General features: G+C 44.4%; 2 pseudogenes; both read right to left on the reverse strand.

The window, feature by feature from the left end:
* Positions 1-181: 181 nt before the first annotated feature.
* Positions 182-23,624, reverse strand: LOC119365734 (annotated as a pseudogene).
* LOC119266309 lies at positions 16,289-16,428 on the reverse strand (annotated as a pseudogene).

Below are 23,624 nucleotides of genomic sequence, written 5' to 3' on the forward strand. Positions count from 1 at the left end.
TTTCGATGATGGCCGCGCAGCGGCCCGATCCGCGCGTCGTGGACCATTCGATTCGCTAGGTAGGATCTGCGCGCGTCTCTCTTCATCTCTGAAATCCCCTTCCCTCTCCGCCAGGCACACGCATGGTACAGAACAAGTTTCTCCAATGCAGGCTGGGAACTAAAGCTACAGCCACAGCAGCTCACTTCTTGAAACGGCCATTGTGCGGTTCTTTGGGTTTCTTGTTGCTCTTCTTCATCCGAGCCGCCTTTTGTGCCGCCGCTTCATCCTCCTTCACCCATTCCGCCTCGTTATCTGAGCATCCAGTCCATTCGTCGGCTTCGTCAGTCTGCGACTGGACATCGGTTTCGTTGTCTGAGCATCCAGTCCATTCGTCTGTCTGCGACTGGACTTTGTTCATCCTGTCGTCTTCCTTCGTGGACGCCCTTTCGGAACACAGGAAGCTGATGATCGTCTGCAGTTTGTTCTCACCATTTTGCCACATTGAGTATAGATCCTCCAGAGTCAGACAAGCTGTCTTCTCTATCCTGCGCAAATGGCACAAGAATTAGGTATCACCTAGTCATGTTCATTTACACTAGAAGGTACATCACGATTTTTTTTAGAAAAGAAGGTACAATACATATCATGCACAAATGCACAATAAAGAGAGGATGTTATTACAAAGGTGTCAGCCATACCTGTCTACCAATTGCACTACTGTATTCATACAACAAGATCAGAGCTGGTGCTAATTCAACATTGGCTTACCTGGCAGAACGCTCTTCGAACTGACTGCAGATGTGCCTGACCTCTTCCAACAATTGTGCATCAATCTTTTCTTGGAAGCCTGTTTGCTCCAGCCATGAAAGGGTACTCCTAAGGAATTGGATAACGAACCTTGAATCTTTCTGCAGAAAAATAGCTTTTAGAATAACTTGGCAGATGCAAAGCAATGGGACATACTTGCAAAATAACAAAACAAGCATTGTAACATATGAAGCTCACCTGGCCTTGCTTGCTAACTTGAAACCTCTCAAACATATCCCAGAAGGGAGCATTCTCATCACTAAAAGATATTTCACCTGTACTCTCCACCTTATTAATATCTTGTACAGCCTTAGGAATGTTTCTGTTACCATCAGAATTTTCTGGCAGTGCAGCCTCTTGCTTTGCACAGCTTGGCTTGTCGGAACGAAGAAGAGCCATTATCTTCGGAACATCATACAATTCCTCCTTGCTAATCATGTAGGCATTTAAGTTTGGGCAGACTGCTCGGGCTTTGCGTGAGCCCACTATAACTACCATACGATCTCCGACTGCGTCCAGTGCATCAGCAAGCACTCTTGTGAAGTTGCTTGGCGTGCGAGGCCTTATTTGCAAAGCACGGACCATCTTCTCAGAAAACTCCAAAGGTAAATCCACAAAGAATCTGCACCGCTGAAGAGTGCTTGTGAGATCATAGCAATTCTGCAGATCATGAGCCAGGGTTCCTTTTTTGAACACAAGCTCATGAGTTAGGATCAGAGGATAAAGTGTGACCACTAGTCTCCGGAGGACCTCGGAGTATGAACTAGGACTTGACGTCTTCTGTACCCATTGCCAGAGCATATCCTTCTCTGTCAACAGAGTCATAATTGCCTCAAATATGAAACGCCCTGATGAGAATGCCAAGCGATTAAGATCGTAATCTGGGCTCGAATTAGATGCCAGGCAGGTGTCAAGGTAAACCTTGCTGGTACGGCACTCCAGCATATTCACCAACAGAGACTTGGTGCAGTATACACAACCTTTCTGTAGAAGGTATGATGAAGCCATGAAACCAAGGCATTCCATCAGACCCACATAGTATAGTGGGGATATGTAGTCCCGTTCATCCCTCCGCATCACACGACTGAAGGTGAACTCAAGAGCACGCTTAAAGTTCAAGATCAAGGGGGGTCTATCAACACCAGTATCAAGAAATCTCTTCAAACATCGATAAAAATCTGCCCACCTGGAATTGTTGTCCAGGTAATGTACTAGTCTTGAAAGTAGCGCATCATCCAGTTGTGCTGTATGAAGCAAAAGCATGGTTGTTCTCCCAAGATGCCCATGAGTCAAATTTTTATCTGTTCGCCGAAGGTGTGCACTAAGAGAATCAGCAATCAATCCATATGCGGCTGGTGACTCAAGTATACGCAAGAGGCTCCTTGTTGTCCCATCTCTCCACGCAAGAAAAATTAACTCAAAGAAGCGACGCTCACAGAGAACAAAGAAGTTTCTTAACTTCATTTTTGGCATACTGAACTGTGGTTCTTCCAAAAACTTTTCTATCTCACTTATAATAATGTTTGTTCTCACCAGGGTATACAAAGATTCTGGCTTTGGAGAAATTTGAACAAATGACTCCAACTTCTTAAGTACACTGAAACCAACAGAAGACATCTCATTCATCCAGAAATACCGAGCACACGAATAACACCGAGGGGCATCCAGTAAACATTTATTGCCATCTAGCTGCAAAGAACTTATGCCAGCATTAGAAAGCCAGCTTGCATTCATGTTAAGTACCACATATCTGTCAACTTCATCATCTTTTCTCAATCCAAAGTACTTGGCGAAAAGATCTTCATACATAACTGCGTAGTCATTTAATTCTGGACCATCAGTGTGGCGAAGATGAGATAGTGCATTGAGTATGATCGACTTCCAGCGATTCCAGGCATTAAACAGAGTCTGGGGTGACATCTGATTAGAAGCCAGCATATTATTACAACTATTTTCATCTTCAGATCCTGGCCCTATCTCTAAATTGTATCCAGAGGTTCGAGACTGAAGATGAACATCAATAATTGAACGGGAAGCAATAAATTCAACAAACAAGTTCCCACATTTTCTGCCCTCAAGCAAAGTGCAAGTTGTGGAATATTATGGAAGCGTCTCAATCTCCATACATGGAGACCCTCAGAGTATATATTGATCGAGGGGGTTCGGTACAGGAGGAGGCAGCGTCGAGGCTAACCACCAGAGATATTACAGGAGGGTTTAAGAGATAAGAGAAAGAGATAAACATGAAAACTTAAACCTCCTAACTAACTATGCCGTGGACCACAAGGTCACGCCAACCAGCCTGTACAATATACGTTTAACACTCCCCCATAATCACAACTATGACAAGTTGAGATTACGTTTAAACTCTTCAAAACTTTTCACTGGCAGAGCTTTAGTGAATCCATCTGCAAGCTGATTTTTGGATGGTATGAATCTGATCTCAAGTTGTTTGTTGGCAACACGTTTTCTCACAAAATGAAAATCTATTTCAATGTGCTTTGTTCTGGCATGGAAAACTGGATTTGCAGACAAGTATGTAGCACCAAGGTTATCACACCATAAGCACGGTGGCTGAGTCTGAATTATCCCAAGTTCTCTAAGCATGGATTAAACCCAAATGACTTCTGCTGTTGCATTTGCTAGTGCTTTATATTCTGCTTCTGTACTTGATCTAGAAACAGTGGCTTGCTTTCTTGTACACCATGATATTAAGTTGGATCCATAGAAAATGGCAAAGCCACCTATTGACCTTCTATCATCCAAACAACCAGTCCAGTCTGCATCTGAGAATGCACTGACAAGTGTGGAAGATGACTTGCTGAGTGTGAGACCCAAGTGTATAGTGTTGCTTATATACCTGAGAATTCGCTTTGCAGCTGTCCAATGTGCTGTGGTAGGTGCATGAAGATACTGACACACCTTATTAACTGCAAAAGAGATGTCAGGTCGAGTCAAAGTCAAGTACTGAAGTCCACCAACTAGACTTCTGTAACCAGTGATGTCCTCTTGATGCAACAGTTCTCCTTCTGTCAAGGACAAGGGTTCTGAACTAGACAAGGGTGTTGGTGAGGATTTACAATTCTGCATACCAATTCTACTTAACAGTTCAGTGGCATACTTTGCTTGAGATAGATGAATACCATTGCTATGTTTCTTGACTTCAATACCCAAGAAGAAATGTAGATCTCCCAAATCCTTCAGAGCAAACTCAGAGCCTAAATCCTTAAGCAGTGCTGTCACAGCTCCATCAGAAGAACTAGTAACAATGATATCATCAACATATATCAAAACAAATATGGATGTTCTATGCTTATTATAAATGAACAGAGAGGTGTCAGATTTTGATGGAACAAAACCAAGTGACTGAAGTTTCATGCTTAATCGTGAGTACCATGCTCTGGGTGCCTGTTTCAGACCATACAAGGCTTTATCAAGCTTGCAGACATATGATGGTGCACTTTTATCCTCAAACCCAGGAGGTTGCTTCATGTACACTTCCTCTTCCAGAACACCATGAAGGAACGCGTTCTGGACATCTAGCTGTCTCAGACTCCATCCTCTGGACACAGCTATTGACAATACAAGGCGAATTGTTGCAGCTTTAACTACGGGACTAAACGTATCCTCATAATCTATGCCATACCTTTGCTGGAATCCCTTCGCTATAAGTCTTGCCTTGTATCTGTCTATGGTGCCGTCAGATTTTTTCTTGATTCTGTAGACCCACTTACAATCAATCAAATTTCTGCCTGGTCGTGGTGGCACTAGGTGCCATGTTTTATTTTTTCGCAACGCCATGATCTCATCTTCCATGGCTGCCTTCCATCTTGGATCATCAAGTGCTGACATTAAACTGTTAGGCTCACCAGTTGTGCAAGACATACCAATCTTAGAGAAGTTTTTGTAATTTAAACGAGTAGTTACTCCCTTCTGTAGCCTTGTGCGTGGCGCCACAGGAGAGGCCACATGAGGCGAAACCGCAGGGGATCCATCTGCATCAGGTGCTGACAAACTGGATCCCGAGGGGGATCCTGTCGCACCTACTGGCGACAGCGATCGAGGCGAGATGGCTGCCCCGGGCGAATCTGTAGCGGGCCCGGGTGACTCTGGCGCATGCAGCCGGTCGGAGGTGGCGGGCCCCGACGGATCCGGCGCGGGCCAATCGGACGAGCGAGGCGCGGCCGCGCGAGTGTCCTCCCGCCATGTGTCACCAGCCGATTGGTGCGGGGCAGCGACGTCGCTTTCGCGACCGCACGTGCGTTCAAGGCCCGAGGCGCGCTTAGGTGATGGCCGCCCTGTCCGCCCAGATCCCGGAGAGGATGGTGCTTCCTGCCGCGAGGATCCCGAGGTGGATCCTTCTCGGTATGCGTCCATGTCTCCAGCTGGGGGGCACATAAAATGTTGCCCATTTTGCCTTGGATTTTCGCCATTTGAGCTAGTTTCTGCAGCAGTAATCTCAGGAAAAATATGATGATTAGAGGCAAGTTGATTAGTACTATTATTCTCTCCCCCATGATCAATGCCGGATAAGGAAGAAGGCAAGAGAAGGATCTCTTTGCGGAGCAATGCACCGGCATTTGGGTGGAGTTTTGCAAAGGGAAAAACTGTTTCATCAAAGACTACATCTCTAGAGATATACACATGTCCCGTGGCTACGTCAAGACACTTAACGCCTTTGTGTTGTGCACTGTAGCCTATAAACACACATTGTGTGGATCGAAACATAAGTTTTTTTGTTGTGATAGGGACGGAGATTTGGCCAGCATGCGCAGCCAAACACTCGAAGATGTGAATAGTCGGGTTTGGTGTGAAGGAGGCGTTCGGTGGGTGTTTCGTGATTGATGACACGGCTAGGCAAAATATTTATGAGGTGTACTGCTGTGAGAAAAGCCTCATCCCAAAACTTTAGTGGCATAGACGCGGCAGCAAGAAGGGAGAGACCAACATCAACAATGTGCCTGTGCTTGCGTTCTGCTGAACCGTTTTGTTGGTGAGCATGAAGGCAAGAGACATGATGTGATATTCCTATTCGTTGGAAGAAGGAGTTGAGTTTTTCGTACTCACCTCCCCAGTCTGACTGCATAGCAAGTATTTTGCAGTCAAACTATCGTTCTACCAATGCTTGAAAGTTAAGGAAAACTTGAAAAACATCGGAGCATTTTTTAAGAAGGTATATCCAGGTATACTTGCTGAAATCATCAATGAAACTCACGTAATAGGTATGGCGACCAACAGAGGAGGGAGCCGGTCCCCAAACATCGGAAAATACAAGTTGCAAAGGTTTTGTGGACACACTTGTGGATATAGGGTATGGTAACTGATGACTCTTTGCTCCCTGGCAAGAGTCACAAATCGTTTCACGATCATGCTCATCAACAAAAGTGAGCTTATTTTTGCTAAGAATTTGATAAACAATTGAAAAAGATGGGTGGCCTAAACGATTATGCCATCGTTCTGAAGACACTTTGGAGACTCCATAGGCTTGCTTATTGGACTTGGAAATTTTGGGGATCAGTGGGTAGAGGCCTTGCACACATCTACCGCGATAAAGCACCCTCCTTGTGACCTGATCCTTGATCAAAAAGAAGAAGGGATGAAATTCAATGAAAACCCCGTTATCAAGAGTAATGCGATGTACAGACAAAAGATTTTTGGATGCATTAGGAATGTGAAGTACATCATCTACAAGAATATCACGGTGTGGGGTTTGAATAATAGACTCTCCAACATGACTAATCATCATACCTGGACCGTTTTTAGCGGTGTGAACTTGATCTTGGCCGTGATACTTCTCGTGCATGGTCATCTTCTCTAGTTCAGAGGTGATGTTCTCATTTGAACCGGAGTCAAGATACCAGTTAGAGTCAACTCCATATGAGGCATCTGCCGCAGCTGCAACACGCCTTTTCCTGGAATTATCCTCTGCATAACGCCACTTACATTCTTTGGCAATGTGGTTAGTTTTCTTGCAGATCTGGCATTTGTTTTCATACTCCTCATACCCGACGAAACGGCCCCCTTGGTTGTTGTTGTAGTAGTGGCGCAGAGGGCCATTGTTGTTGTAGAAGCCCCCGCCGCCGCCACCATGGTGGCCGCTGCTTTGGCCGCCGCCGTTGCCGTGGTTGTTGTAGCCGTCGCCGCCGTGGTTGTTGTAGCCACCGCCGCCTTGGTGGTAGCCGCCGCTACCCGTGCCAGGATAGCCGCTACTAGGGTTTTGGCCGCCACCACCAGCGTAGCCGCCACCGCGACCACCTTGCTTCTGGTTGCGGTAGCCGCCTCGGCCGCCACTCGATCGCCCCCTGGAAGCGGCGTTCGCGGATGACTTGAAGCCACCAGCGCTGCTGAACATCTCAGCACGTTGATCGAAGTTGGCCACCATCGAGAAGAGTGCGTCGACGGTGATGGGCTCGGTGCGGACGTCGAGTGCAAAGATGATGGGCTGATACTCCATATCAAGCCCGGCGACGATGAAGGAGATGAGCTCGTCCTCCCCGATCGGTTTGCCTGCCGCCGCAAGCTCGTCGGAGAGGGCACGCATCTACCCGAAGAAGGTGGAGGCCGACTGTGACCCCTTCTGGGCGTTCGTGAGGGCCGATCTGATGTTATTGACACGAGACAGAGAGACCGCAGAAAACATGTTTGCTAGCGCGGTCCAAATCGCATGTGATGACTCAAGCGAGGCTACTTGAACAAGCACCTCTTTGGACAGGTTGCGGAGAAGGTATGCTACGATTTGCTGATCTTGGACAAGCCAAGGATTGTGAGCAGGGTTGGAAACTACCTGATCTTTGCCGTCTTTATCTTTGCTGATGATTGTTTTTGGAGGCTCCTCGATAGTCCGATCTATGTAGCCAAACAAGCCGGCGCCCAGTATCTGGGATCGTGCTTGGGCTCGCCAGAGGACATAGTTCGTCCGGCTGAGAGGTTCTGAGGTGTTGTAGTTGAGGCCAGAGGAGGGAACAACGGAGGAGGTGGACATGGGTGCGGCGTGGTGGTTCTGGGGAAGAAACGGATGGAAGGAGATGAGCTAGATGTCGTGGAAGAGGCCTGCTCTATATACCATGTGGAATATTATGGAAGCGTCTCAATCTCCATACATGGAGACCCGCAGAGTATATATTGATCGAGGGGGTTCGGTACAGGAGGAGGCAGCGTCGAGGCTAACCACCAGAAATATTGCAGGAGGGTTTAAGAGATAAGAGAAAGAGATAAACATGAAAACTTAAACCTCCTAACTAACTATGCCGTGGACCACAAGGTCACGCCAACCAGCCTGTACAATATACGTTTAACACAAGTTAAATCGGGAAGAGACTTAATCACATCTGACAGTGCATCAGCTTCCAGGCAAACGAAGCCGTAGAAGCAATCAGATACCTTCTTCGCCATCTCTTTGGCTTCTGCAAGCAACTGTTCCTTCTCTAGATTTCTTTTGGGAGGTCACCCTTTATTATTTAAAAACCACAAAGAATTTACAATGATGTGGAGGAGGAGAAGCCGCGTTGCATCCTCAAACAAATCTGCCTTCTCGAGCATTTTCACCTCCAGTAAGACATCTCCTTTATGCTTTGCTATCCCTGCAGCTTCAATGAAATTACCCTTTTTCATCTCTATACTAAACAGTTCCTCAAGAAGATTCCTAGACTTCAAGAATGCCTGTACATTATCCATAGAACTGAAAGCCTTAACAAAAGGCATCATACGCTTTATGTCACCACACTCAAAATAATGTTGAGCACAATTTTCTAGATACTCTGATCTAATTGCAGAAACCTCCAAGGATTTTGAATCCTCAAGCATATGTTCCTCCTCCAACTGTTGCAGAAACTGCAAGCCCCGATTGAATAAGTTTTTTCTTTTTGAGCACATGGAGAAACACTTGGTGTAACATTTAGCTTTGAAGAACACTTCAGCTGCCTCCGACCAGCATTCAGCCCTAGCAAAGCAATCACCAGCATCCTCAAGTCTAGAAGTAGAAGTACCACAGTTTTCCATGTAGAGCATACCTAAGGCAATGCAAGGAACACAATGTTTAGCCAGACAGTTTTCTAGAGCGTGAGGTAACATTCCATATGAAAGGTAAGAATTGGCGTATCTGCAATTTAAGTAGGGGTACCATTTCAAAACAATATTTTAGATTTGATGGCATTTACTTATAAGGCAACTCTTTTAGAACAACTTGCCATCTGTAGACCGTTACATATGATGAAATCTCAAATGGACACAGCTAGGAAATTACAAAGAGTTGTCCGACCTGCTCTTTTGTAGTCACCTAATTTGATATAACACGTAGCAGCTTTCTCATGCATTCCTATGGACTCGTAAATCTCTGATGCTGTTTGCAATGAAGCCTTGCCTAACTCCAAATTTGTGGAGATGGCATGGTCAGCAGTCACCACAAGTCCAGCAGCTCTTGCCCACTTCTCTCTGTGTGCATCACCAGCCTTTTCGAAACACATAGTAGCCATCTCCAATTGCCCCTCATTGAATAACTACAAAAAAAGAGAGAACTTGTGACATGGAATAACAATGGTAAAAGACAAGTACAGAAAAACTATAAGTGGCCATGACCCGCCTAACAAAAAATACGTGTGCATACAACAATTGTGAGAAACAAAAACCCCATGAATTTAACAAGATTAAGAACACTCACTAGGCACATAATGCATAGCATGATAAACTAAAATTAGCTTTGCAGACCAAACAAGTAAAGATCACTAACCTTGGTTCCCCGTAGCCTCCAATCATCAATGCTGCTCCCTGTTTGCATGGCCTGAATGAGGGAAGAATCAAGTAATCTAACTTCTACAAGACACAATTTCTTCCAGTAGTCAAACATTGGTCGGCAGTAGTCATCTGTATTTTCGCATATCCACAATCTTTGCCTAGTGCGTGTGATTGCAACATAGAGTTGCTTCAGCTCTGAACAGAGTAGATAATGCTTGCTTCTGTCAAAACCTGGGTGAGAGGTCTCCTCGGAGTGTGCTATAATAGCTTTATGTTTCATGTAGCCATACAGAACCCTACATTTATTTCTTAAAGGCGACGAACCAAAAAAGTTGTACAACAGCACATCCTACACAATACCTCTGTAGTAAGTACACTGAACATTCTGAAACAGCGATTTTACAATTGAAATATTTTGCAAAATGAACAAAGGCGAAACTGAATTTATAGGCCCATACCTGAAACTCAAGGCCCTTACATTCAACAATAGTCAGAACAAGAGCTTGTTTACCAACAACATCAATAATTTGTTTTTTGGTGGCATCATCACGAACTAATATGACTTGATCAGCGCCAAACCCATGCAGATTACCATGTTCACTTTTGTTTTCTCCAAAAATTCTCATAATAGCGTTTTCATCGTTATCAGACTCCAGCAGCACAGGAGCTTCTCCGTATACCAGTCCAGTCTCTGGATTAAGCTTGTCAACACTTGATGGGAAAAAGGAGCACAGAAGCCTCATGATACTCTGTGCCATACGGAGGATGCCACAATGTGTGCGGAAATTTTGAGACAATTGGAACATATCAGAGAGATGGGATTTCTCCCCATGTTTAAGTCCTAGTTTAGACGCCTCAGTTTCTGTGAGGAATGCAGTATAAAAAAGTGAACGGATATCTTCAAACCTGAAATCGATACCCCTTGCTATAGTCTGTGCAGTGTCACCAGCAAAAAGGAAGCCTTCCTTGATGTTCCTGCAGACATACTTAAGAAGTGCTATTTGTGTCATGGTCAGATCCTGTACCTCATCTATGTAAACAAAATCCACCAAATCTCCATTGTAGCCATCAGATGCAAGACTAGCGTGAAGACTACTGACAAAATCGGACAAATCAAACTCCCTGGCAGAAAATTTCATACTTTCATATTCAAGGAATATATCATAAATTTTATTTCTTTTCTCTTTGTTCAAAGATGAAATTCTTTTATCTGAGAGCATCACATAATCTTGTCTTCCCAGTTTTCCAGTATAAGGCCCACATGCTTGATATGTGCCCTTAATGTGAGAGACTATTTCAGTGAAAACAGTGGACGCATCAAATTTCTTCGTCAGGTCTTTATTAAAACGAGACCAGTAGAAAGTAGCAAATTTTTCGTAGGTAACTTCATTCAATTCAATAAAAGTTTGCACTGCACGAGATCTTGAATGGCCTCTCTCAAAGCTAGACTTCATTTCACCATAAAATACATCAAAAAATGATTTCCGGCATGTTCCATCAAGCATCATCAGAAACTTACGGTATGTAATAGTAAGAGGATAGTGCTCATGAGGTAGATCACAAAAATTGTCAGGAATTTCTGTAAACTCTTCCAGGTCATCCATGACGTCATGCATGTGAAGAATGCTTGGCTGATCAGAGACATCACCAGTGCCAAATCTATGTAGGGTTGAAATAAATAAAAACACAAAATAAGCAAAATGAATATCCTTCACAGAAATCAACTGGCTTGCAATATATGTTTTCATAAAAGAGCCCCAAGCATGGCTAAACTTTTTTTAGTCATGTGAGTGCACGCCCAGCCCAGCATGGCCTGCGAGTGGTAGTCATGATTTGTCTTCCCCTTTACAAAGCCATGGGTCTCTGTACTTGTACTGTTTTTTATAATTCCGAAAATCATATCTTAAAAAAAAAACTAGACCAATGGGGGAGGAGCTCCGTGGCATTTTTTAGTTAAGAAGGTGTGGGACATCAAGCTTTAATCCGTGAAATAAATTCCGCCGACAGGAATCGAACTTTGGTCTGCCAAGGCACACAGCAACGCTCTTGCCACTGGGCTATACGCCCATCCACAAAATCGTATCTTAAAGAGAAAATGCACTTCAAATGACCCTTAAAGGTACAGTGAAAAAAGTTGAGCCAACTCATGCACACATTTCTGTCCACTTTAAATGGATGTATCAAAATCATTTCCAAAATGGTGTAAACATATGTAGTACTTTTGAACAGGGGTCTGATTACCTTTTAAGTCTGTAGATGTAATCTTTTATGGCTGAACATAACTTTGGGCTCACAGTGATAAATATTTGTTTCACAGAACATTCTCCTACATTCTTTAGTGGCATAAGTTTATTGTCATCTGCCGCAGACAAATCAGCTCTGTCCAAATTTAGACCTTGGGATGCGATCAATGACAGTTGCTCTTTTTGAATCATTTTCATTGTCAATACAGTGTTTTTTCCGGTGCCCGACCTCCCAAGTATAAAACTAGTGAGCGGGAATTGGATAATCACCTGCTCTTCATTGTAAGTTTTGCAGAAGCGTCTTACCTCCCATAGGAGGCCGCGTGGTCTTTATTAATAGAGCGGGGCTTATCCCGGATATGCATACAGGAGTTTGTTACAATCGTGGCTTGCAAGCAAAGAAAGAAAGTAAAGATAAATACAGAATATGCTAACAACTCCTATCTATCTTGCTGCTCAAGCTAACTTTCAATATCTTCATCTGACGCATATCTCCGGAACTCTTCAAACGCTAACAGCCTCCCTTAATCACAACTTTATTAAGTTGAGATTACGTTTGAATTCTTCCAACATTTTCACAGGGAGAGCTTTAGTGAAACCATCTGCAACTTGATCTTTTGAATGCACAAATCGAATATCTAATAATTTGTTTGCAACTCTTTCTCTGACAAAATGAAAGTCAATTTCGATGTGCTTTGTCCTAGCATGAAAAACTGGATTAGCTGATAAATAGGTAGCACCTAGATTATCACACCACAAACAAGGAGTCTGTCTTTGATCCACTCCAAGTTCAGTGAGCAAAGACTGAACCCAAATAATTTCAGCTGTTGCATTTGCTAGAGCTTTGTATTCTGCTTCAGTGCTTGACCTTGATACTGTGGCTTGTTTCTTTGCACACCATGAAATGAGATTGGGTCCAAAGAACACAGCAAACCCACCAGTGGATCTTCTGTCATCAAGACAACCTGCCCAATCTGCATCAGAAAAGGCACTCACCAAAGTGGAGGATGATCGTGTAAAAGTCAGTCCAACACTCTGTGTGTTTTTAACATATCTGAGTATGCGCTTTGCTGCTGTCCAATGTACGGTGGTAGGTGCATGAAGATACTGACATATTTTATTTACTGAGAAAGCAATATCAGGTCTAGTAAGAGTCAAATACTGAAGAGCACCTACTATACTTCTGTACCTTGTACTGTCCTCACTTCCCAATGGGTCTCCATCATGAGCAGATATTTTTTCAGTGTTGGAGAGAGGTGTAGGTGCTGATTTACAAGTTTGCAATCCAACTCGAGTCAAAAGATCAGATGCATATTTTTCTTGTGTCAAGACTATACCATCTCTAGTTTTCTTCACTTCAATTCCTAGAAAGAAGTGCAAATCTCCCAGATCCTTGAGTGCAAAGCTTTTGCTTAGGTCCTTTAACAGTGCTGCAATTGCTTCATTTGAAGAACTGGTGACAATTATATCATCAACATATACAAGCATATATATTGTCAATCCAGACTTATGATAAATAAACAGAGATGTGTCAGACTTGGAAGCCACAAACCCCAAGTCTTGCAACCTTGAGCATAAACGAGAGTACCATGCCCTTGGGGCTTGCTTTAATCCATAGATGGCCTTGTCAAGCCTGCAAACATGAAATGGTGCACTTGGATTTTCAAAGCCTGGGGGTTGCCTCATATAAACCTCCTCTTCCAGAACACCATGAAGAAACGCGTTCTGTACGTCTAGTTGTCGAAGACTCCATCCCCTGGAAACAGCAATAGCCAAAACAAGACGGATAGTAGCAGCTTTAACTACTGGGCTAAAGGTGTCCTCGTAGTCTATTCCGTATCGCTGTTTAAATCCCTTGGCAACTAGTCTAGCTTTGTAACGATCTATAGTACCATCAACTTTTCTTTTTATCCTATAGACCCACTTACAATCAATCAAATTTTTGCCTTCTTGTTTAGGTACTAAGTGCCACGTTTTATTTTTTTTGAGTGCACTATATTCTTCTTCCATAGCTCTTTTCCACTTAGCATCTTCCAGTGCTTTTTCTACCGTGTCAGGTTCATTTGTACTGCTCAGCATGCTGTATTTAACCATACCTTTATAGTTGACCGGCTGTACTTTACCACTTTGAAGTCGTGTAACAGGGCGTGTTGTTGTTGTAGGCTGAAGGTGAGCTGCAGCGTTGCGTGATGCAGGAGATCCAGCAGCCTGCGCAGTGGATCTGAACTGCACCGCACCAGAGGACCCTCGAGGAGACAGCGACTCGCTGTCGCTTGCTGATTGGCTGCTGTGGCCATGCAACCCACGTGAACCAGCCTCTGGATCTGAGACGGCCGGGTCAACTGCTGTTGCTGTGCCTCCTGATGGAGACTTGTCGCCAGACGAGCCGCTCGGGTCGGCTCCGGAATTTTTCACGCCAGGTTCCGAGGCCGGACGGGCTGATGCAGTTGGCAGAGCCGACGCAGGTGGATCTGTCCTGGGTCGAACTCCGCGCCTGACGTACGTGCGCAGGGGAGGCGCAGGTGGATCCTCCTGAGATCGCTCGCCATGGGATCGCTCGCCATGCAAAGGGGTATCTCCCTCAAGTCCCGTGCAGTTTGGCTCTTGCTGTACATGCAATACGGGAGGTGTTCGACTGCCATTTTTTTCTGTGATTCCGTCATCATTTTGTCCTGTATTTTCTGCAACATGCTCAGTAGACACGGGGTTAAAAGTATGAGGATTAACAACATTTGAATCATCGCAGTCATTATGCCCCCCATGATCAAATGGTGATGTGGGATGAAGATGCTCCGGAAGGAGCAAAATTTCTTGACGAAGACGAGCACCGGCATTAGAATGAAGTGATGCAAAGGGAAACACTGTTTCATCAAACACAACATCACGGGAAATATAGACACGACCGGTTTCCACATCTAAGCATTTGACCCCTTTATGAAGCGCACTATAGCCAAGGAAAACACATTGTTTGGATCGAAATGAAAGTTTTCGAGAGTTGTATGGTCGAAGGTTAGGCCAACATGCACATCCAAACACACGAAGGGAATTGTAGTCTGGCTTGGTATTGGTGAGGCGTTCTAAAGGTGTTTGAAAGTTGATGACCTTGCTAGGCAACATGTTGATAAGATGTGTGGCTGTTAAGAAGGCCTCATCCCAAAATTTAAGAGGCATGGAAGCATTAGCAAGGAGAGCAAGACCAACTTCAACAATATGGCGGTGTTTTCTTTCGGCCGAACCGTTTTGTTGATGTGCGTGGGGACATGAGACATGATGGGAAATGCCAATTTTCTGAAAGAATGGGTTTAATTTTTCGTATTCACCACCCCAATCAGATTGGACGGCAATAATTTTTCTGTCAAACTTTCGTTCTACGAGTGCTTGGAAATTATGGAAGACTTCAAAGACATCAGATTTTTTCTTAATGAGGTAGATCCATGTAAATTTACTGAAGTCATCAATAAAACTTACATAATAAAAATGTCTACCAACAGATTCAGGAGCTTTCCCCCATACATCGGAAAAAACAAGTTGTAGTGGAGCAGTGGATACACTAGTTGACACAGGATATGGTAATTGGTGACTCTTTGCTCTTTGGCATGAATCACACACTGACTCTGGCTCACTATGATAGGCGAGCTTATTATTCCTAAGCACTCGAAGAACAATGGAAAAAGAAGGATGACCAAGCCGGCTATGCCATCGAGTAGACGACAATTTTTCCGCACCAAAAGCTTGCTTATTTGATGTCCTAGCGTATGGAACCAAGGGGTAAAGACCTCCTTCACATCTGCCTTGGTATATTATTCTCCTCGTGACCTGGTCCTTGATCAAAAAGAATGTTGGCCAAAATTCAATATAAGCATGATTGTCAATGGTAAGGCGATGAACAGATAGAAGATTTTTGGAGGCACTAGGAACATGTAAGATTTTTCGAAGACGAATTTTATGTGATGGGGTTTTAATGACTGAATGACCAACATGTGCAATTCTCATACCTGTACCTCCGGCAGTGTGTACTTGTTCCTGTCCACGATACTTGTCGTGGTACGTCAGCCTCTCTAGCTCGCTGGTGATGTGGTCGGTGGCTCCACTATCAGCATACCAGTTGGTGTCGATCCCGTAGGAGTTGGTGTTGGCGGAGCCAGCCATGTGTTCGCCTTGTTGATGGTTGTCGTCATCTTCGTAACGCCACCAACACTCGCTGGCAATGTGCTTGCCATACTTCTTGCAGATTTGACATTGTTGGATTCTCTGATCCTCACCATTGGTGCCTTGGGTGCCGCCTCCATTGCCGCGTGCAGCACCTTGGCCACCACGTGCAGCACCTTGGCCTCCCTGCCGCTGACCGCCCCTAGGGTTGTTGTAGAAGGGGCGTCCACCGCGACCTTGGCCGCCTCGGCCTCCATTGCCTCGACCGCGAGGCATGCCTCGCCCGCGTGAAGGATGGCCACCGTGCCCGCGTGCTGCTGCGTTTGCGGACGACCGGAAGCCGTTCGAGCCTGCTCCTTGAAGACGCTCGAGCCGCTGGTCGAAGTTGGACAGTTGTCCAAAGAGTTCATCGGGAGTAATGGGATCCGTCCTGTTATCCAGTGCTGACACAAGAGGGTTGTACTCCATGTCAAGGCCTGATGTGATGAACGAGACGAGTTCATCATCAGTCACCGGTTTTCCCGCCATAGCGAGTTCATCGGCATAGGAGCGCATGCGGATGAAGAAGGCTGCTGCAGTTTGGCTCCCCTTCTGGGCGTTGACGAGGGAGCTTCTTAGGTTGTTGATGCGAGCTCGTGAAGCAGAGGCGAACATGTTGCCAAGCGCCTTCCACACCTCCTGTGCAGATTCGAGCGCGGCAACAGGGATCAGCGCCTCCTTGCTTAGCGAGTTCAGGAGATAGCCCAGCACGACCTGGTCCTGGGACAGCCAGATCGCATATGCAGGGTTGGGGACGGCCACCTCCTTTCCTTCTTTGTCGGTGGAGACGAGCTTCTCATCTGGCTTGGCGATGGATCCATCAAGGTAGCCAAAGTACCCAGCGCCCCTAATCTGTGGCAGCACCTGTGCACGCCAGAGGATGAAATTGTCCCGAGTTAATTTCTCGGTGACTTGGGTGTTGAGGCTGGGTGCGGTGGTGGAGCTGGATGATGCCATGGGGACGAAGGGGGAGGTCGATCTAGACTAGATGGAAGAGGATGCTCTGATTACCATGTAAGTTTTGCAGAAGCGTCTTACCTCCCATAGGAGGCCGCGTGGTCTTTATTAATAGAGCGGGGCTTATCCCGGATATGCATACAGGAGTTTGTTACAATCGTGGCTTGCAAGCAAAGAAAGAAAGTAAAGATAAATACAGAATATGCTAACAACTCCTATCTATCTTGCTGCTCAAGCTAACTTTCAATATCTTCATCTGACGCATATCTCCGGAACTCTTCAAACGCTAACATTCATCACTCAGTTCAAAGGGGATGTTGATTTCAGACCCATCAGTAGCTGTCAGCAAATGCTTTGCCATTCCAGATGATAAAGAGTAGAATTTCATCAGCAAGAAGCTTTCGCTTACTTTTGAATTTTCCATGGCATATGATGTATCAACGAGACCGTGCTCTTCATGAGCATCAACTTTGCAATCCATGTTATAGCGAATAATAGCATGTCCAACATCCCAAACCATAGGAACTTCCAGTTTCCTGCTATCCACGACAAAAAGGAGGGCAAAAATTAGAAGAATGTCACATGCATTTCATTTCTAGGCACGATATTTAAAAAGAAATTGATCAAGCATCAAAGGATAATGGAAAATCGAAGAGACCAGAGTATAGCCTATTAACAACAAAGTACTCATACCCCTGTGTCTGCACTCTCCTGCAGTGATCCAGGTAATCATCCGTGTACATGGAAAACAAATTCTTGAGATGTTGAACAGTTCTTGCAATATTTTGCTGTGACAGTAGGTCCCAAATTTTTATTATCTGGAAATACTTTCTTTCGATTTTCTCCATGTCAATACTCCATATGAGATACAGGTCCCTAACCTTGTATACTTTTGCAAGATGAGAAACACCTGGTATATCAAGGTTCTTAACTGTTGTCCTCCAACCAGCTCCAAGTTTGATAAGCTTTTGGAGTATTTCCCTCCTGAGCTGTGGTGATTTGAGTTTGGTGAAGGACTTCCTAAACTCGTCGCTAAGAATGACCTGTTGAATTTACAAATACAAAAAACGCAACCTGAGAAAAATGAAAGAACAGTATGTTCTTAAAGAAAACTAGGAGGTTCACAGGATGGTATGTACTCTATAGAGAAGGACGATATAACTGACAAAGCATCGTACGAAGTAGGACATGTCCCTGAAAGCATCATACAGAGGAAACAGCCTAGCAGAGAGAAGCAAACTACATGCATGATTCCAGAAAGTGAGACATGTGTATTCATGAACACACACAAAATCACACTATAAAGTAAGTGTATATTCAGTAAACCCTAACTCCCTGACAGCAAGAATGAGTCTCACAAGACACACGTACATACATGTGGTTCGCATTCTGGGTAAATTAAGTGCAGTGACATATTAGAAAATATGAAAGTATGTTTAAAGCCAAACGGGCTAAAACCATGGTACTTACCTTCCATCTGGTATTGCTGAAAACCACCGAATCAGCATTAAGAAGATCATCAAGTTCATCAAGCTCTTGCTTTACTTGCAAAACCAACCTACAGATGGTTGCGTCATTAGTGGCACTGAAAACACATTTACGTCTTTCTGCATCAGCAACAAGGTCTGTCCATTCGGTCCCACTTTTATACAGTGTATGAGCATTCCCAATAATCCAAAGACAGTGCCTGCATGAAATAAAACATCAGATCTTTATCATCAGTCTTACATACTTTGAACATTAATAAAAACAAGGGACCGCAAAAAAATTGATGCACACCTTGCTCTAGTAAGAGCAACATTTGTTCTTTGGTTATCAGCAAGAAATCCAAGAACTCCTGTCCCATTGGATCTAACAGTTGATAGTATTATTATATCATCCTCTTCTCCTTGGAAACCTTCAATGGACTCCACCCGCACATGAAAGCCATCACATTTATCGTATTTTTTGCCAAGTCTAGTTTTAATTGCATCAACTTGAGCATTATATGGAGAGACCACGCCGATGCTGAAACCTTGGCCTGTCTTTTTCCAAGCTGCAGAAAAATCTTAAGTGGTCAAATTTTGGTCAAGGCTACTGAAAGAATTTTCTTCAGCAAACTTAAGTTGATTCTGCATCACCAAGTCATTGAAATGTCACTGTTTTCCACTCTGATAATAATAAAAAGTTGCTTAAGTGGGACCATGCAGTGGATAACAACTCTAATAGAGCATAGTATTTAAGCCTTCATGTTATCTACTAAATGTACTCCTGTTTTAAAATAAAAATGTATGCAGTACAAGAAAGGAAGACCGTGTATGCTTCAAAATATCCCATGTTATATTAGCCTTTTTTTTAGGTACCATGTTATACTAGCCAAGTAACTTCATAAAAAAATTAATAACTACAAATGATATTAAGGTTAAGAAAATGATATATTTCAGCTTAGACATACATTTAAAGATGGTATGGATTAGGTGCAAAACAATAGCAACTTCAACCATGTTTCTCCGACTGTTTCCTGTGCCCTCTTTGTCTTCCCTTCCATCAGTGACATTTATTAACGTGTAGCTGCCAAAAGGGAGGCATGTGAAATCCTTATTATAGCTAGAAGACAGGACATTGGAACTATCTAACATCTTCCTCTCATAAAATTGAGCATTTGGAAATAAGCTGATACAAGGATTCATGAGATACTGTATATTCAGCAAATGTTTTTCAAATTTTAGCTTAACCAATCTCTTAAAAAGACTTGTTCCAAATCCAGCTTCTTTACATACCTGGAGACAAACAATTAAAGGAAAGAATTAGGACTATCAAAAACAGATCAATAACAAACGGGACATAAAAGGAAGATATGACCTTCACAATTTTTTGAAGAAAAAAGTGTTGGGTCATTTCAGTATCACAATTTTATCTTGTTAATAAATGCACCAGTGACTAAGAAATGAAACAAACAATATAAAGTGGGTGAGGCAAAACCTTACTTTGCTTTTAACCATCGCGCTCAGCTGACAGTCATCCCCGACCAAAACAACATATTTTAGCCAATGTAGCCGTAGTGAGATCACCAATTCACACTCCCGCACTTGAGCAGCCTCATCAACAATTAATACATCGAGGGGTGCAATATCCATGTGATGTAACTGATAAGAGCTAGAGGTGGTACAGAAAAGAAGTGTTGCATTACATATGCAGTAGTTCTTGACCCAGTTTTTGTCTACTCCAGTGGGTAAGTTAAGCAAGTGTAGCAGATCTTTAAGTAACTTAATGCATGTGTACCTTGCTTCATCCAGTTCCTTCTCAATAGAAGATATAGGCTTTGCACAAACAGAGTTTGCAGTTGACAGACAACCAAGGCCCCTTTTCAAGCCCTCATCGGTCAAGTCTACGTCACTAAGAAGGGCGCCAAATTTTTCCAGCATCTTAAGCAACATAGATATATTTATGACACTATCATGAGAAAAGCACCTTCCAGGAAGATGAGCCCACAAATTCATTATGCATCTTTTCAGAGCTATTGCTGTCGCATCAAATTGCTTCTTTGTGAAGTCCAGAAAGCACAGTGGATCAATTTTGCCATCATCCTCGAGAAGCATATCATACCGTGAAGCGCAGTCTTCTAAAATGGATACCATTGAAGCTATTCTGTAGTTCCATCCTGACGACGATGAAAAGCATTCAACAAGTTTGTCGACACGAAAATCCAAGAAAACTTCCTGAAGATCATCGGTGATGTCCATGTTAGACCTGCTCCCAAATAGCAAGATATCTCCAAGAGAAAAAGGTAGACCATTTTCATCAATGTGCTCATTGAAATCCTTCAATTTTTGAAGGAAACGAGTGCAAACTCCAACGACATCAACATTAGTGGGAGCACAAGTAAGAGTTCTGCATTTCAAACACGCCAAAACCCACAATAAAGAGCTAACCGTCTCGGTCTTTCCAGTACCTGGTGGACCCCATATAAGCTTCATGAGGTTCACATGCCCACATTGTACAGCTGAGATGACAGATTCAATAGCATCCACCTGTGATCTATTAAGCTTAATCGAAAGTAGTTGCTCTGTGAAAGAAGCCAAATATCCCTCATCCTGTTTAATACAGACACCACAAACATCCTCACCCTGCAACAGAGCCAACAAAGAGGAAGTCAAAAAGTTAGGTCCCATGTCAATTTATAATGGTAATGAAATAGCTAGTAAAACTCCTAAAACGCAAGTATTCATGTCATATTACCAGATTTGTGGGGGCTAAGAGGGACTTGATTACTGTAAAATTATTATCCATGTGCCTATCGAAGGTAAGTGGATGAAGTGGCGCCAAGCTTCTGGCATTCTCTGTGACAAGAGAGTGCCACAAAAGCTAAAAGGCAAGTTCTACAGGACGGCGGTTCGACCCGCAATGTTGTATGGCGCGGAGTGTTGGCCGACTAAAAGGCGACATGTTCAACAGTTAGGTGTGGCGGAGATGCGTATGTTGAGATGGATGTGTGGCCACACGAGGAAGGATCGAGTCCGGAATGATGATATACGAGATAGAGTTGGGGTAGCACCAATTGAGGAGAAGCTTGTCCAACATCGTTTGAGATGGTTTGGGCATATTCAGCGCAGGCCTCCAGAAGCTCCAGTGCATAGCGGACGGCTAAAGCGTGCGGAGAATGTCAAGAGAGGGCGGGGTCGACCGATTTTGACATGGGAGGAGTCCGTTAAGAGAGACCTGAAGGATTGGAGTATCGACAAAGAGCTAGCTATGGACAGGGGTGCGTGGAAGCTTGCTATCCATGTGCCAGAGCCATGAGTTGGTTGCGAGATCTTATGGGTTTCACCTCTAGCCTACCCCAACTTGTTTGGGACTAAAGGCTTTGTTGTTGTTGTTGTTGTTGCCTATCGAAGGTAAGTGCTTTCCATATCCGCATGCTTGTCGTGATATTGTTGAGAAATATTGCATGCTTGAGTTTGTTTAAGTCTTCTTCCAAACCAATATTATTTGCAACTTTGACTCTGAAGCTCTTCTGGTATTCATCATCCATAGAAACCTCAGTAACCATTGCCAAGCAGTATGTCACACCATGGTGGTTTAAGTCCTCTGCAGATTCAGGTTTTATGCTAGACAAAATAATTATGTCACCAGTCCTCATAGTATAATTCCCAGTAGAAAAACCAGCATCATTATCCCAAAAGTCCACATCCATAAAGTACAATCCCAATTTCCCTGCTACCTCCATGGAACGTATTTTCGACGAGGGTGCTTCACTGATGAGTTGAAGGCACGAGCATAGATCTGACCTTGTTTCTTCAATCAGAGGCACACGAAACGATACGAGATAGTGATCAAGTGATTTGAAGCTGCAGGGAATGGTCACAACCTGAACACAAATGAGGTCATAATTCATAAATGAGAAAGATATGATCATAGCTAGCAAAAGATTCTCCAACAGTTCCTTGAGCACAGAATGCAATTAATGCTAGCAGAGTCAGTTGCAATTTCATAATACCGGAAGAAGAAGCGATGATCAATAAAGGGCTTAAGCTGCTCATATCACAAGGAGGTTACCATAGACACGATATTTTTCATAGCAATACAAGTTATAACTTCTGCCAGCAAATGGTACAACATCACGGCCGCAGCATGTATCACTCTCATTAGGATACAACATAAGTTGCACGCCTAGCATCTCCCAACAGCTAGCCATTATGCCACACATTATCTAGAGTTTTCTGGAATGAGACAGGCAAGATGACGCTACAGCCCACTAACAAGGACCTGAGAAATGATGTGGCACATCATGGTCACAAAAAATTAGTGTGTCATTCTTGCCAACAGCAGTGAGCACCTACACACAGTCACATGCATACGACATCTAGTTAGCCTGAACCAGTAACATAAGAATCATGTTAATACAGTCCAGAAATGGCAATCAAACACTTAGCAAACGAAAAGGCGTTGAATTTGCGTTGCTAAGCACATGCCAACTGCGCTTCCATGACGCGTGGACAGAAACCCCCTCTAAACCCGAGCGCTGCGCACGGACGACACACAGACAGACAGAGCAGAGCAGAGCACCATCAATCAGTTGGAGCATCAGACGACAGACCCAACTTGGACTACGCATAAGAGGCAGCGAACAACATCGCGCTAGAGGGGGAAAATCACCGGATTTAAGCACGAGTGGTCGGAGTAGAAACCTAGCTAAGCGCACATCCGCGCGCACGCAGCGCACACGCTTCGGCGGTCCGTACGACGTACGCGCAGATTCGGGGGGAAAAGGCTCAAGCTTGCAGAACCGCGTGGCCGCAGAAATCGTCGTCCGGAACTAGTAGCAGCGGCAACCGCGGGATGGATGGATGGCGCAGGTAGGTGTACCTTGTCCCTGTAGAGGTCGTCGTCGGTGATCTCCTTGGCCGACCAGGAGAGCACCACGTCCTCCAAATCCACCTCCCCCATGTCGCCGCCGGGGCTGCCGCCGCTCTATCTCCCCCCTCTTGGTCTCGCTCTCGCCCTAGCCGCCGGAGCAAGCGGGCGGCATTTACGAGGAAGGGGGTCGGCTTCTTGGTGGTGGTCTTGGCCGTCTTGGAGGAGTCGCTTGGAGACGGTCAAGGCGGTGGTGGTGACTGTGCTCTGCTGTGCGGAGAAAAGCAGAGCAGAGCAAGAGCGATCAATGGGAGAAGGGGAACTGGGGAAGGGAGGGGAGGGGAGGTGGGTCAGAGACGATCAGTACAGTGTACTGCGCACAAA

The sequence above is a fragment of the Triticum dicoccoides genome, chromosome 2B (assembly GCF_002162155.2).
Source record: "Triticum dicoccoides isolate Atlit2015 ecotype Zavitan chromosome 2B, WEW_v2.0, whole genome shotgun sequence".
NCBI classification, from domain to species: domain Eukaryota; kingdom Viridiplantae; phylum Streptophyta; class Magnoliopsida; order Poales; family Poaceae; genus Triticum; species Triticum dicoccoides.